This window comes from Anomalospiza imberbis, chromosome 7, assembly GCF_031753505.1.
Source record: "Anomalospiza imberbis isolate Cuckoo-Finch-1a 21T00152 chromosome 7, ASM3175350v1, whole genome shotgun sequence".
In the NCBI taxonomy this organism is placed as follows: Eukaryota; Metazoa; Chordata; class Aves; order Passeriformes; family Viduidae; genus Anomalospiza; species Anomalospiza imberbis.
In genome coordinates this window covers 19301411-19314629 of record NC_089687.1, presented here as the reverse complement: position 1 = coordinate 19314629, position 13219 = coordinate 19301411, and the positions used below count along the sequence as shown (strand labels likewise).

General features: G+C 41.5%; 1 protein-coding gene across 5 annotated transcripts in view; it reads right to left on the bottom strand.

Annotated features, from left to right (window-relative positions):
* CERS6 (ceramide synthase 6) overlaps nucleotides 1-13219 on the bottom strand; it is a 101875-nt gene that overhangs the window by 67009 nt on the left and 21647 nt on the right. The window lies entirely within an intron of this gene.

The window sequence follows — 13219 nt, the reverse complement described above, 5'->3', positions numbered from 1 at the left end:
TAACTCGTGATTTCACTTAAACAGCTTCTGTTTCCCAAAACTTCATTTGCCAACAAGGACCAAAACAACACTTGGTACTTAAGTAGCTCCACATTTATCCCGCTGAATGACCACAAGCTATAGAAAAATCCCAGAATTCTTACCCACGCACCAGCCCCATTCTAAGCCCTGTTTTGAGCTACAACTGCTGTTGCTGCCATGTTTAAGACAGCACCCCTGATTAAAGGGAATTATGTCCTAATCAATGTGATAGTGGTTACAGCAATAGCATTTGATAAACAAAGATGGGTGATGCCAGACCACCCTGTTTTCCTGGAGAAAAAATCTGGATACATTGACACAATTCTATATGAAAGTCAATTCTATAGCCTGAAATGATGTTAGTGATTGACTGAGAGTGAGAAGACAAATATTCAAAAACACATGCAATGTATCAGTGATCTTACTATTTGCTCTCAGCATGTTACAGAAGAAAAAAACCCTTATACTCTGTAAAACTTTGGTGGCAATCTAAATTGGTTGCAGATTGCAGCCATTGTGCTATCTCTATAGCATCAACCAAATTAAAGGCATTGCATCAGGTGTAAATTCCCTGCTTTAAGTTCAGAGCTTGGATGAATCCAGTTTCACTACTAAACTCAAGAAGACAATCCAGTCTTCTGCTCATGAAAGAGAAGCATGTGAGCTCTGCACATGTTAAATGTAAATACACTTTAATCAAGCCACACTGGAGACTTGTACGTTAGTTAAAGTGAAAGCTAACAAAAGTGAGAATTGTATTCTTAAGTTCAATACAGACATAACCAAACCATACAGTGCTGGTCATTGCTGCTAGGTGATAACCAAAAAGATAGCTGAAGAAGCCAATGCAATCTGAATTCAGAAGTTTATTTACTAAGGAATTCTAAAACACTTCATTATGTAACGGCAGGGCTCAGAATATTAGCATCTATGTCCTTGTATCAAAAAGCTGAAAAATAGCCAGAAATTCAAGTCTTCATTATTATAGACAATTTAAAGACCATAAAAACAATTTCCTGAAGAGTAAGCCATAGAGCCAGACAAGAGTCAATCCTTAAAGAAACAATAAAGGCAATGTCAGTCAGTGTTAAAGGTAATTTTACAAAGCCATAAAAGGAAACACTTAAAATTAGAGGGGCAGGGGAATGCTCTAGGCAGAGTAAAAACAAATAAAAGTAACAGAAGAGAACTGTGGCAGCTTTATGCATTCACAGAGGAAACCAAGCTCAGCCTCCACCATCAACAACAAGATCAAGAAATAGTAATTAAATAAACACAAAAATCAAAATAAAATTGTTTCAGATGGATTTTCTGTGCACTTAGTAAGTCAGTCTCCTCTGAAATAAGACATGATTTGGGAGTTTTTTGTTTATCTGGAGGGTATGGGGGACTTTTCTTTGGTTGGGTGATGGGTATTTTGTTTGTTTGCTTGGGGTTTTTGCTGTCATTTTGTTTGTTTGTTGCTCTTTTAATAAAATACATCTTGCAACTTCTGTTTTGCTTTTCTCCTTCTCCTGAGTGAAGGAAGGGGATGGCCACGATATAACTCCAATAGAAAGGCAGTTCCCTAAACATGCTAATTTCAAAGAAAAAAAGCAGATAAAAAGTCCCAGTTAGAAAAAAAATTCAAAAATATGTAATTACAACTTGTTTCATGCTGACCTGATCTTCATTTAAATCTAAGCCAACTAGCTGGGTTTGCTTAAATTACATTCTTAAAATTACATGTGATGGCAATGAATAGCCTGGGTAAATCCAGGACAAAGCACAGACCCAGTGGGGGTTTTTTTTACCTTAAAATTGTAATATAGATGTTATACCCATTACATAAAACAAAACACATTTTCAAAACACAAACATGAGCTTTTCTGCCTTTGTTGCCTATGTTTTTCACATGCATGGGAGGAATGGGCACATGACTTAAAGCAGAGCTTGTCCACAGTACATAGCTGCAAGACACAGGATTATCTTGTCCAGCTATGTCGGTGATGGACAGGGAAAGCTACAAAAAACCCATGAAGGTCCCACTAGGACACTCAAGAGAAAGCAGTTTTAACTGAAACATTTTATACACCTGCAATACTGAGCAGGTTTGACCACTAACTCAAGGATGCATGAGCCAAGCTTTGTTCATGTGACTACTTTTGGTGGAACTTGTAAAATGTGAGGGTTTTTTTTCATAGAAAAACTTAATCAAATAAAGATATACTTTGGAGTATAAAAATTGTTTTTCAGGGCTGTAATAGTAGAGTTCAAAGTCATTTAAAGTAGCGTTCATTTAATAGGGTCCCAAATTTCAAAGGTGTCATAAAAAGCATCATTAACATGATACTCTTCCATAATAATTTAAATTGATTAATAAGTAAAAAAACAGAATTAATGTTTGATACATGTACAAACTATGAGTGTTTTGGCAAATGCTGCACTTCTTAAAAGCACTGTTCATTTTTTCCATTTCTGCTTACACTGTGGTATTCAATTCCCTAAACAGTCTTGGTGAAACCCATGGGACTATTTATTGCACAAGGTACTGCAATTAAGAGGGAACAGCTATTGTGAAAGAGTAAGGAGAATGGAATTGAGTATTTTGTCAGCTTTTCTCTTTAAAACATGGAAATCTGAACAAACACCACACTAATATCTCTTTTTAAATGGATTTCAGTACAGTTGAATTGAAAGCTGGTATACAATTTCACAGAAATTAAAGGACAAACACATTTTGCTGAATATAGCCCCATCTATTCTGTAACTAGAAAGGAAAGATGAAGACAGAAACAAGGGAATTAAAATCAGAATTAAATAACCTTTTTAAAGGCAGCTTCCTCATTCACAGACAGAAGCCACATTTGAAAACCAACCCAGGCCAAGGCAAGAAGCCCCCAGTGAGGCAGCTCAGAGGAGCTGGGTTCCTGCAGAGCCCCGGCGAGGAGAGCCCTGAGCCTCTGCAGCCCACCCAGAGCACACCCAGCGCAGGCCTGAACCCCCCAGGCAGACCTGGCCCGAAACCCCCCAGCAGGCACGGCCCGAACCCCCCAGGCAGGCCAGGCCTGAACACCCCCGGCAGGCACGGCCCGAACTCCCAAAGGCAGGCCCTGGCCCGAACCCCCCTGGCAGGCCCTGGCTCGAACTTCCCAAGGCAGGCCTGGCCCGAACTTCCCAAGGCAGGCCCTGGCCCGAACTTCCCAAGGCAGGCCGTGCCCGAACCCCCCCCGGCAGGCCAGGCCCGAACCCCCCCCCGGCAGACCTGGCCCCAACCCCCCCGGCAGGCCCTGGCCCGAACCCCCCTGGCAGGCCCTGGCCCGAACTTCCCAAGGCAGGCCCTGGCCCAAACCTGCCCAGCAGGCCCTGGCCCAAACCCCCCTGGCAGGCCCTGGCCCAAACACGCCTGGCAGGCCCTGGCCCGAACTTCCCAAGGCAGGCCTGGCCCGAACCCCCCCGGCAGGCCCTGGCCCGAACTTCCAAAGGCAGGCCCTGGCCCGAACTTCCAAAGGCAGGCCCTGGCCCGAACTCCCCAAGGCAGGCCCTGGCCCAAACTCCCCAAGGCAGGCCCTGGCCCGAACTTCCCAAGGCAGGCCCTGGCCCGAACCCCCCCCGGCAGGCCAGGCCCGAACCCCCCAGGCAGGCCTGGCCCGAACTTCCAAAGGCAGGCCCTGGCCCGAACTTCCCAAGGCAGGCCCTGGCCCGAACTTCCCAAGGCAGGCCCTGGCCCGAACTTCCCAAGGCAGGCCCTGGCCCGAACCCCCCACACAGGCCTGGCCCGAACCCCCCACGCAGGCCTGGCCCGAACTCCCCACACAGGCCCGGCCCAAACCCCCCCCCAGCAGGCCCTGGCTGGCGTCTTCAGTCCTATCCTGCCCAATTCGCTTCTTTACAACAGCAAGGCCTCCCAGCCCAGCCCAAATGTAAGAGATCAGTGTTTCTCTAGAAAGGGGTCAAAAACCCTTTGCAAAATGATTCCCTACCTTGTCCAGGGTATAAAAAGGAACAACACCTTCACCACAAGGGTGTCAGTTTAATCAAGTACCATTTTGTTTCCCCAAGCAGGCGCAATTACTTCATGAGGGAGACAACGAACCCACCTGACCACCAATGCTGGGGAAAACAAAACCCAAACCTGCCAGAATTAATTCAAAATGTTATCCCTCACAGTCCTTGGAAGATGATGTGCATTTGCAATTGCAAAGTCTGTGTTAAATAAATAAAATTTTTAAAGTATCACAAGAAGGATGAGAAGGAAAGCAAAATTATTTTTAAATTTTTCTTACAATAAATCAAACAGCCCTACTTGTTACATGTCATTTTTGCCCTGAATCTGGCCAGACACAGACAAAGAACTCTTTAGTCATCTGGGGCACTGGGAATGTGCCTGTAGGGCCCTCTGATAGGATGTGAATGCAGTGTTTTCACACCAGCAGGTCATCTGCCATTTCCAAGCTGACCTTTAGCAAATTCATGTCTGACAGTTTCTCAGCAGCTCTGCAGATATTTAAACCACCAGAGAGCCCACAGCAGGTAAACAGGGATTACAGGTTCTGGACTTTTTAAACAGCCTTAAAGCTCTGCAAGAATTAACAAGGCTTTCTAAAGATGGCCAAAAAACACAGAAAAGCCAACCAACCAAACAAATATTAAGCTAACAGGGCTAATGAATACTAGATTCATGTAACTCACACTCTTTTTAACATATGGAAAGAAAATAATGGCTTCTTCTAAACCATCAATTTAAGAAACACTAGTCTAAAAATAACTGACAGTATTAGGTAAGTGATACACGTTAACCAACTAATTTTGCAAAAGGATAAGATTATCCATTCAACAGAACCAATATCAAAACAAGAGTGGTTGATACAGAGGAAAAAGATGTTTTATACTTCTGCACTTAAAACTGGCATGTCTAAAATAAGTCATCATCAGAGGAGAGGATCTGCAAGAGTCTTACCAGGTCTCAAACCCAGTAATAAATAACTGGCAAAGTAAGTTTAGATATTATTATTATTATTATTATTATTATTATTATTATTAAGGTACACATCATCCCACACATTAGTAAACCATTTTTTTTTCCTTGCAGTATTTTAAGCACAGAAAGTTTCTTCCGTCATTTAAGTAACTTTATTTTGTGGCCAACTTGAATACAGAAGCCCACTCAGAAATTTTCATTAGTGCAAGTGAGAAAAGCTAGGCCACTGCATATTTCACACTTTCCTAAAATATCTTGGTTAATCATAGCTTAAATCAGTCACTTTTGTCATTCATTTTAATCAAAAGTAGGTCACATTATGGACCAAGAGACATGACTAATGGCCTGTTATTACATACCATCCATCCCCTAACTAATCTATTTTCTGAGAAGATACCTCAGCATGGCACAAAGGATCTGCACAAAATCACCCTGGAGACCGCTCCTACGTGACCTCTGCTAACAGATAAAAAATACCATGAAGCAAACAGGCAGGACCTTAGCTATGAAGTCCCCATGTACCCTGAAAATATGCAGAAGTTTTTAGCCTTCCATGTCCAATCTGAGTTAATTACTTGTGAATGCACAATGAGAGTTGAGTCTCCTCTTCCTGTGCTGAGGATGCATCTATGTACAGTAATTGGAAAAAACGGTGGTGAATGTTAAGGTGTGCAGGATATCTCTGAGTCATCCCAAGTACAACTAGAGGATCTCCAGAGGTTCCTTCCCACCACAACCATTCTGTGGTACCAAACTCTAGTTAAGTGCTAGGCTCTGATTATATACATTATCTCTGTGAAACAGGTAAAAACTCTCAGACACTGGCATAGTTCAAATGATGCTTGCATAAAAGGCTGCTCATGTTGCTAACACCAGCCAGTTGTGAGCTCCAAAAAACCCAATAAAACAAACAAGCAAACTATTCCTTGCCAATCAAGTGTGTCCATAAAATCTCAGTTTTCTATCACTACAAAATATCAGGGAAGGCAGTTAAACCAGCAAAAAATCCTCTTTGTGCTAAAGATGTACACAGATCTGTTCTGAAGAGTCGGGCTCCTTTTTTGAAAGAGTGATGCAGAGCAAATTTTCCCAGCTCATCTACTTTATGCTCACTAAATACAGATTATTCCAGGGATTTATGATTACAGTTGTCTAACTTGTTGGACATTGCTTGCTGGTTTTAAACAGAAACAATCTAAATTTGCTCAAAGGATGAGTAAAAGTAGAAGAGGCTTGTTTCTGAGCAGATGCTCAACTGATTTAACTGCCACAACACTCAAAAACAACTACTGAATTTCTTATTTTGTTATAGCTGACCTACTTAACTCAGAAGTTACTTGTATTAGCAATAGCTAAAATAAAACAAACAACCCCCCCCACACAAAACCCAGAAAAATCTTAATAGTCCTAGAACAAAATCCGTAAATAAACAGGGTTGTCACTTCAGTATAGCTATCCCAGCAGCGGTTTTGGCTTTATGTTTCACAACAACTTATGTTACAGACGATCCAATAGGATACAATGTCTGAAGCACAGGCAGGTGTCTTAATGAAGGTAATCTCATCCAAAATGTATGTACACAGGAAAGTTAAGTTTACTGAAAATTTTTGGATGTGCTGAGAAATGGGTCAGAATTCCCACAATGAAACCTTTTCAAAGGAAAGAACCTGTGTCCCCACGCAAAAAGCCAAGCACACAACTCTGTATGTCAGCAAGAGCCTTCTCCCACAGAGCACCCCAAGAAGCATCTCAGAGGGCAGTGTAAAGGACAGCACAGAGCCAACCCTTCCAGGGAGACCTATTCCAAACCCTGCTGCAATGACTTCAGCAAAGCACACATATGCACCTGCCTTTCACCTGAGATGTTCAATGCTTTTCCTCCTTTCCTCTCCTCAGCTGTTATTCCCACTTCAGCATCGTTATCCCATACCTCACATATAAATTATACAAAATAAAAACTATATGGTGCAATCCACGCATTTCCAAAAAACAAAAGCTAAGGGGAAAAGGTAGCTGTGTAAAAAAACAATTTTGGTGTCTGTATTTCAGCTTTCAGACTTACTGGTTATTACAGAGCAAAACCACATAATTTTAAGTAAAAAAAACAAATTATCGGTATCACTCAACAGCATTATTAGGAAATGTTTTTCCTAACAGAGTTACTCTTAAGAAACACAACTTATATGACTGACCCATACCTTTCTTTCAATCACTGTAAAACTGTTTCATCCTTGCAGTGGATTTCTCATATTTATATTTTCCTGCCTTGTTGACTTAAAATACACATCTCAAAGACATATTTCCTCATGGTGCAAAGTTAAAAATACTCCCATTTTCTGAAGATTTTGATGCAATAACAAAAACCATGACCAGTAACATTTGGCTTGAGCTACCTTTGCATACCTGCTAGCTCCCATCACAAGCTGCAGGCCAGACCCCACTGATCACTGACCCAGTTCCAGACCCTGTTCACACACACTGCTAATCCTTTGTGCCCCACAGAGTTGAAAAATCTATTTAATCCTTTCTCCACGTTAGTTCATAATGGGACTGACTCATGCAGGAGGTGTTCTGCCACTAATATGGGACTACTTCAGCCCAGCCTCTACCAGCAGTGCTCCAGTTGCTTTTCCAGTCCATATGTTACCACAAAAAATGGGAAACAAATAAGGCCAGCACTTTACAAACAGAAGTAGTCCTTTTTTCCAAATATGGAAGCAATTTTTTTTAAATATACATACGCATAAAGTTTTAAACATTTCAGCTTCTCCTTAAACTCTAAGACTGAAATCAGGGGAAACAACATGCTCCAGAATAGCAACAAGCACTGCACAAATGTAGACAAAGGTCACAAATAAATATTTTTGCAGCCAGCTGTCTAATGCTTTCTTTCTTTGTAATCTCTAAAAATAAAGTTTAGCCACTCTGTAACTTTCCAAGCACAGATCAGGGAGAGGGAGAAGGAACGGAAGGGGTAACAGACTCCAGTCCCCCCATCTCTAACACATGGTGCCTTCTCTCAGCTGCCCTCCACCAGCATCATTAAGGCTGTAGAAGGTATGGACGACACAATTCTGAAGGTATCACTCTCATCCTTTTTGCACTAAAATCAGGACACACAAGTCAGGGTCAATGGTGAAATTCAGGCTCCAAAATTGTAGCCCACTTCTAAAGGTCAGTGAAGACAAAAATATTCTCCCAACTTCTAGAAAGTTGTGGCTTAGGGACTTTTTAGACCAAAAAAGGCATCTTTGCACATAGCAGTCCCCAAAGAGCTGGCCCTTCCTCCCCAAGCTGCACTAGTAGCTCATTGAGCCTTTGAAAACTTTCCACAGTCTGTGGCAGAGCTCTCCAGTGTAAATTCAGACTCTGTGAGGATAACCATCCCACCTCATTTTGAACTCATTGCTGGCCAGTTTTGTTTTTACTTTTTTATTTCTTGCACTGGGTAAAAACTAACAGTCAATCCCAAAGCAACCTTTGTCACTCCTGACACTATAGATTTCATACTCTCCTCTGCCACTTCTAAAATACAGAGCTGGTAAGTCTCTTCATTTCAGCAAGTGTGGGACAACCAAAGCAAAGAACCAACCATAAAACATCTACATATGAAAAGACCAAACGGGATTTGATGCTGGACAGGAAAAAGGGCAGGAAGACAGCACAGAAAGAAATTAAAGACTGACAAATTAATTTTTAAATTGCAGTAGGTTACCCTAGCACAATGACACTGTTCTAATCCTCCAGGCCCTGCAACATTACTTCATATTTTACTTTGGTCACATCTTCAACATGTGAGCAAAAAGAAAATTTCAAATTGTGACTGATCCTCATGTCTACAGTAAAGGAACAGCCAAGGCATGCCATCCACTGGCCTCTTGATAGGTGCACGCTCTTGTACTGCAGCTCTCCTTCACCTACCAAGGCAGATTCCAAGGCGCAAAAGAAACTGCAATTGCCACTTGGGCAAGACTTCAAAGTTGCTAAGTGGCTTATAGCAACTGTTTAAAGCAAAAGTCTCAGCAATCATTTTGATAAATAACATAGCTCTCCCCACTAGAAAGTCAGTGCTACTCCTCCAAGTTCCCCCATGGTAGGTCTCAGCCTGATCAGCACATGGTAACTTGACTCATCAATGCCTCCTTAAATTCTAATGTATTTGCCTTCTGATCTATTTACTGATCTAATACTACCAGAAGGCCAAATAATGAAGGATGTTGTTAAAAACCCCTAGCAATCACTAACAACAAACAGTCTATCTGATATTATTACTGAAGACCTTACCGAGTCACAGAACAGAACTTGAAGAGTTCAGCAACAACTTCCTGGAAAATATTAACAAGTATCTGAAATGTTGGGAAATTATACTGTTCACCAAGAGCAGAAGCTTATTAAGTTATATCAGGTTAGAAAACATTTTTTGAAAGCAGAGAAGATAAATAATGCTTTATATTCAATGGAACATTAAAAAAAAAAATTAAGTCCCTAGAACATTTCAGGGCTTGAGAGGCACAAGGATCCTACCTCCTGCCCTGCTCCAGGGATTATGCAACCAGGCCCTGAGCAAGGGCAGGAGCTGCAAGAAAAGTAAAGCCCAAACCTCTGTCTTTCTGCTCCAAGCGTGCATTGGTGTTTGAGCAAATGACCAAGCCTCAGCCAGGGAAGGGAGCCACGCCACAGGATGCACTGGTGAGCCTGCCTGCATGACTTGAAGGCATGCTGTGCTCCTGAACGTTGTCATTACACTACCTGGGAGTGCCACAAACTTAAGAAAAGCAGACACAACAAAGGATATAAATATTTTCAAGTTTTCTCTTTGTCCTGTGTGAGTTCAGCTTCTGGTGGGCTGTCATGACATAAGAGAATTTCAGTATGTGCCTCAATTTTATGGGCAAACCACTATCTCTGGTGCAAATCCTATTTCTCTCGACCTCAGGAGGTAGGACATGTTTCAGGAACTTTCCTGCTCTGAGTAGAGTACTCACACTAAATCTTTATTCTGTTCCCTTTGAAGAGGGAATAGGTCATGGACATCTCCCTGCAGGATGTTTGTACTTCTGTAAGTACTGGAAATAGGGATGGTTGGTTTAAGTTGGAGGTTAAGCTTTGATTCCAAGAGCTAGGTCACAAAATCATCAAATCTTTTGCAGGAGCTTCAGGAGGAACCAATTTTCATTCTGGCTGACAGGTATTAACCACAAAAAATGACCACAATAGTATTCATTCACTGTATTTTCTGTATGTATATGAACACAAACACAAATGTGCACTGAAACAAGCATACATATATAAAACATATGTAATAGCATATATTTTTATATATTTGTGTATGCATACATTTAATATATGTGTGTATATACAATCAAACTTCAGCATAGTGTCTGGCTATTAAAATACAAGAATTAGAACCTTATTTCTTTCCAGACACTTTACACAAACTCAGAAAAAAACCCAGTTCCTATCTGGTACAAAAATCTAGTTCCTCAGTTTATTTCTAATTAGCTACTAATTCAAAAAGATAAGAGATACGTGTAGATATTCAGGAAATCTATTCCTAAAGAAGCATACAGCCAAACAACACAACAATTATTTCCCCTGTTTTATCCTTAAATTGGTATTACTTAAGAAAATAAGGACTGTTCAAAATTCGCAGACAGAATGGGGCAGGCTGGTCCAACCCATTCCTGCCCAGGTACCACACCCTCAGCAAGGGCAACCACCTCAAGTGCTTGGGCTCCCTCTCCCTCACTTGTCCTTTTCTGCCACTTTTACTGCAGCCACAGAAGAAGCAGATTCGGGCTTCAAGAAACTGAAGACTATCACTGCATACCACCCCAGAAGAGCATGGAGTTTTCAGCTGGATCAGTGACCTGATCCGACTCACTCTATCAACACAGCATCACTAAACTGAGACACTGGCAAACTTGAAGGTGAACTCTCTAATTGCTCAATTTAAGCTATGACAGGACCATATTCACATTCTGCTTTGGAAATCTGATTTTGTATTTCTTACAATGTATTATCTTCTGAGAAAAAAGATTAATAAAACATATTAAGATACCTGTAAGTCAAAATACTATATTTTTTCCAAAAGAAGTGCTTCAGCAGAAATTTTATTAAAATACCTATACAAGTGCTCACACCTCAAATCTCAAAAACCAGCTCAGATGGACCCCTTCCAAGAAGTAGTTTCCACCTGCATTGTATGATCATTAAATACCATATGGATTGATCAAAACATTCAACAAAGATAAAAAGCAACTAGGCCTCACTAGCTTCCAAGTCTTCCTATAGATTTTCACCTTTCTATTCTATTACTGAATATTCTTAAAACTTTCTTGTTTAATTGCCAGCTCAGTAGGACACTCTCAGAAAGGCAGGTAAGCAATCTGGAAGGCAGCTGCAGCTCTGTATGCAGAAGTGCAAAACACCCAGACCTCTAAATGAGTGCCCCTCTGACCCTATCTTGGGGAGTTGGGGAAACTAGTGCCCACCAGAGTGCAGGAAATACTACACTGCCACGTTTGAAATGCAGAGCTTTATGTTTTCTGCCTTCCATACCAAAAGCAAAACCTGCCATCACAGGCAAACAATGAGTCTTGCACACAAAAAGCTCAAAACACAGCTGACAGGCATCTCATTGTATTCCTAATGGGTGACAAACAATTAGTGATCGGACCAAACAGTGCAAGAACAAATCCTATTAACAAATAATAGGATTTATTAGCAGATCACCCAAATGCCACTTTGGAAACAACTCCCTGGGCTGCTGCAGCCAGAAACCTCAGCCAGGGAAGGGAGCCACGCCACAGGATGCACTGGTGAGCTGCATGCACAGCTACCAGCCATCTAGAGGAGCTCACCGGGCAGCAACAATGCTGGCCCACTGGTTTTGACAGCATTTCAACATGCTGCAGCATGTGTCAAATGAAAGAAAAGAATTAATCTCATATCTTGGGTATTTCTGAATGATTTACACTTTGGATCCATAAGCAAGTGTATTTTCTACATCAAAACACACAGGAAACTGTTGCAATCATATTTTCTTTTAGCTCACTACAAGATTTTTGTCAGCAACTTTGCACAGTACAATTTCAAACGACACCTGACTACAGAACACCTGACTAAAACATGGTTCCCTAATAGTATTGCAATATAAATGCCTACCTCTACCAGCAGAAGCCAAAGGGGAAAAGAAAACATGGGCAGGTGGGTACTTGAGGAAGCCTGACATGACACTGTAACATTGTTCCCCAGTGATTGCTATTAGGTGCCACAAATAAGTGATGCTAAGACAGTAACCAAAAAGGTGGCTTTTCACTATTAACAATTTGAAAAAAAGGAGAAGGGTGCATCATGCTGAAAACTAGACAGAGCACCTATCTGCCTTGTCTGGTCACACACTACGTGTAAGATAAATAGTTACTCAAAACCTTCAAGGGGTAAGTATTTGTTACTCTTTGTATTCCTGTTTAGGGTGCCATAACCATTTCATCTCCTTTGGAGCATTAGAACTGTCTTGCTTATTTGTTTTCAAACACACCACAATGCACACTGCTTGGGATGCAAACCAAAACTGGGGACCCACACGAGTTATATAATTATAGAAGATTTTTACACAATTGTAGATTGTCAGTTACATTTTTTTAATGGCAAGAAACATAATTTCTAAGGTTAGTCACTGAATAATTCTTGTTTAAGAGTGTAACTAAAAAGGAAAAAAAATTCCCTTACAACTCAACTCTCAAAGCTCTGATGGCAATGTCTGGGTGCAGTTTGAGCAAAGCAGCAGTGTGTACATGCTTCTGAAAGCACAGATGAAGCTCACCCAAACACCAAAACCCTCCCAGCAGAACATAAGATACAAACACACTGCCTTGTTGGGGATCAGCTCTTCCACAGGTCTTCAGAGCTCTTCCCACTGCAGTAAACTGAGCATTCTGGTGCACATGGACAATTATGAGACAACTCAGCCAAAAAAGCACAAAGTCTATCCAGAATGTTATCTAGTTTGTTCATCTGACAACTCAAATGGAAGCAACAGCCAGTCTCTCACCCAGCTGGGTTAGAGATTAGCCATGTGTAATATTGCTGCACTTGAACTGTGGAGTGCTGTACACTTGGCAAGAGGACAAAGAAAGGAGAAGATGGAATAGGGAGGAGAAACACTGAGGCAGGAGTTACTGCAGGACTCCTTTTGAAGCCTTGCCCATAACAGTCTATTTGCCCAGGCAAACA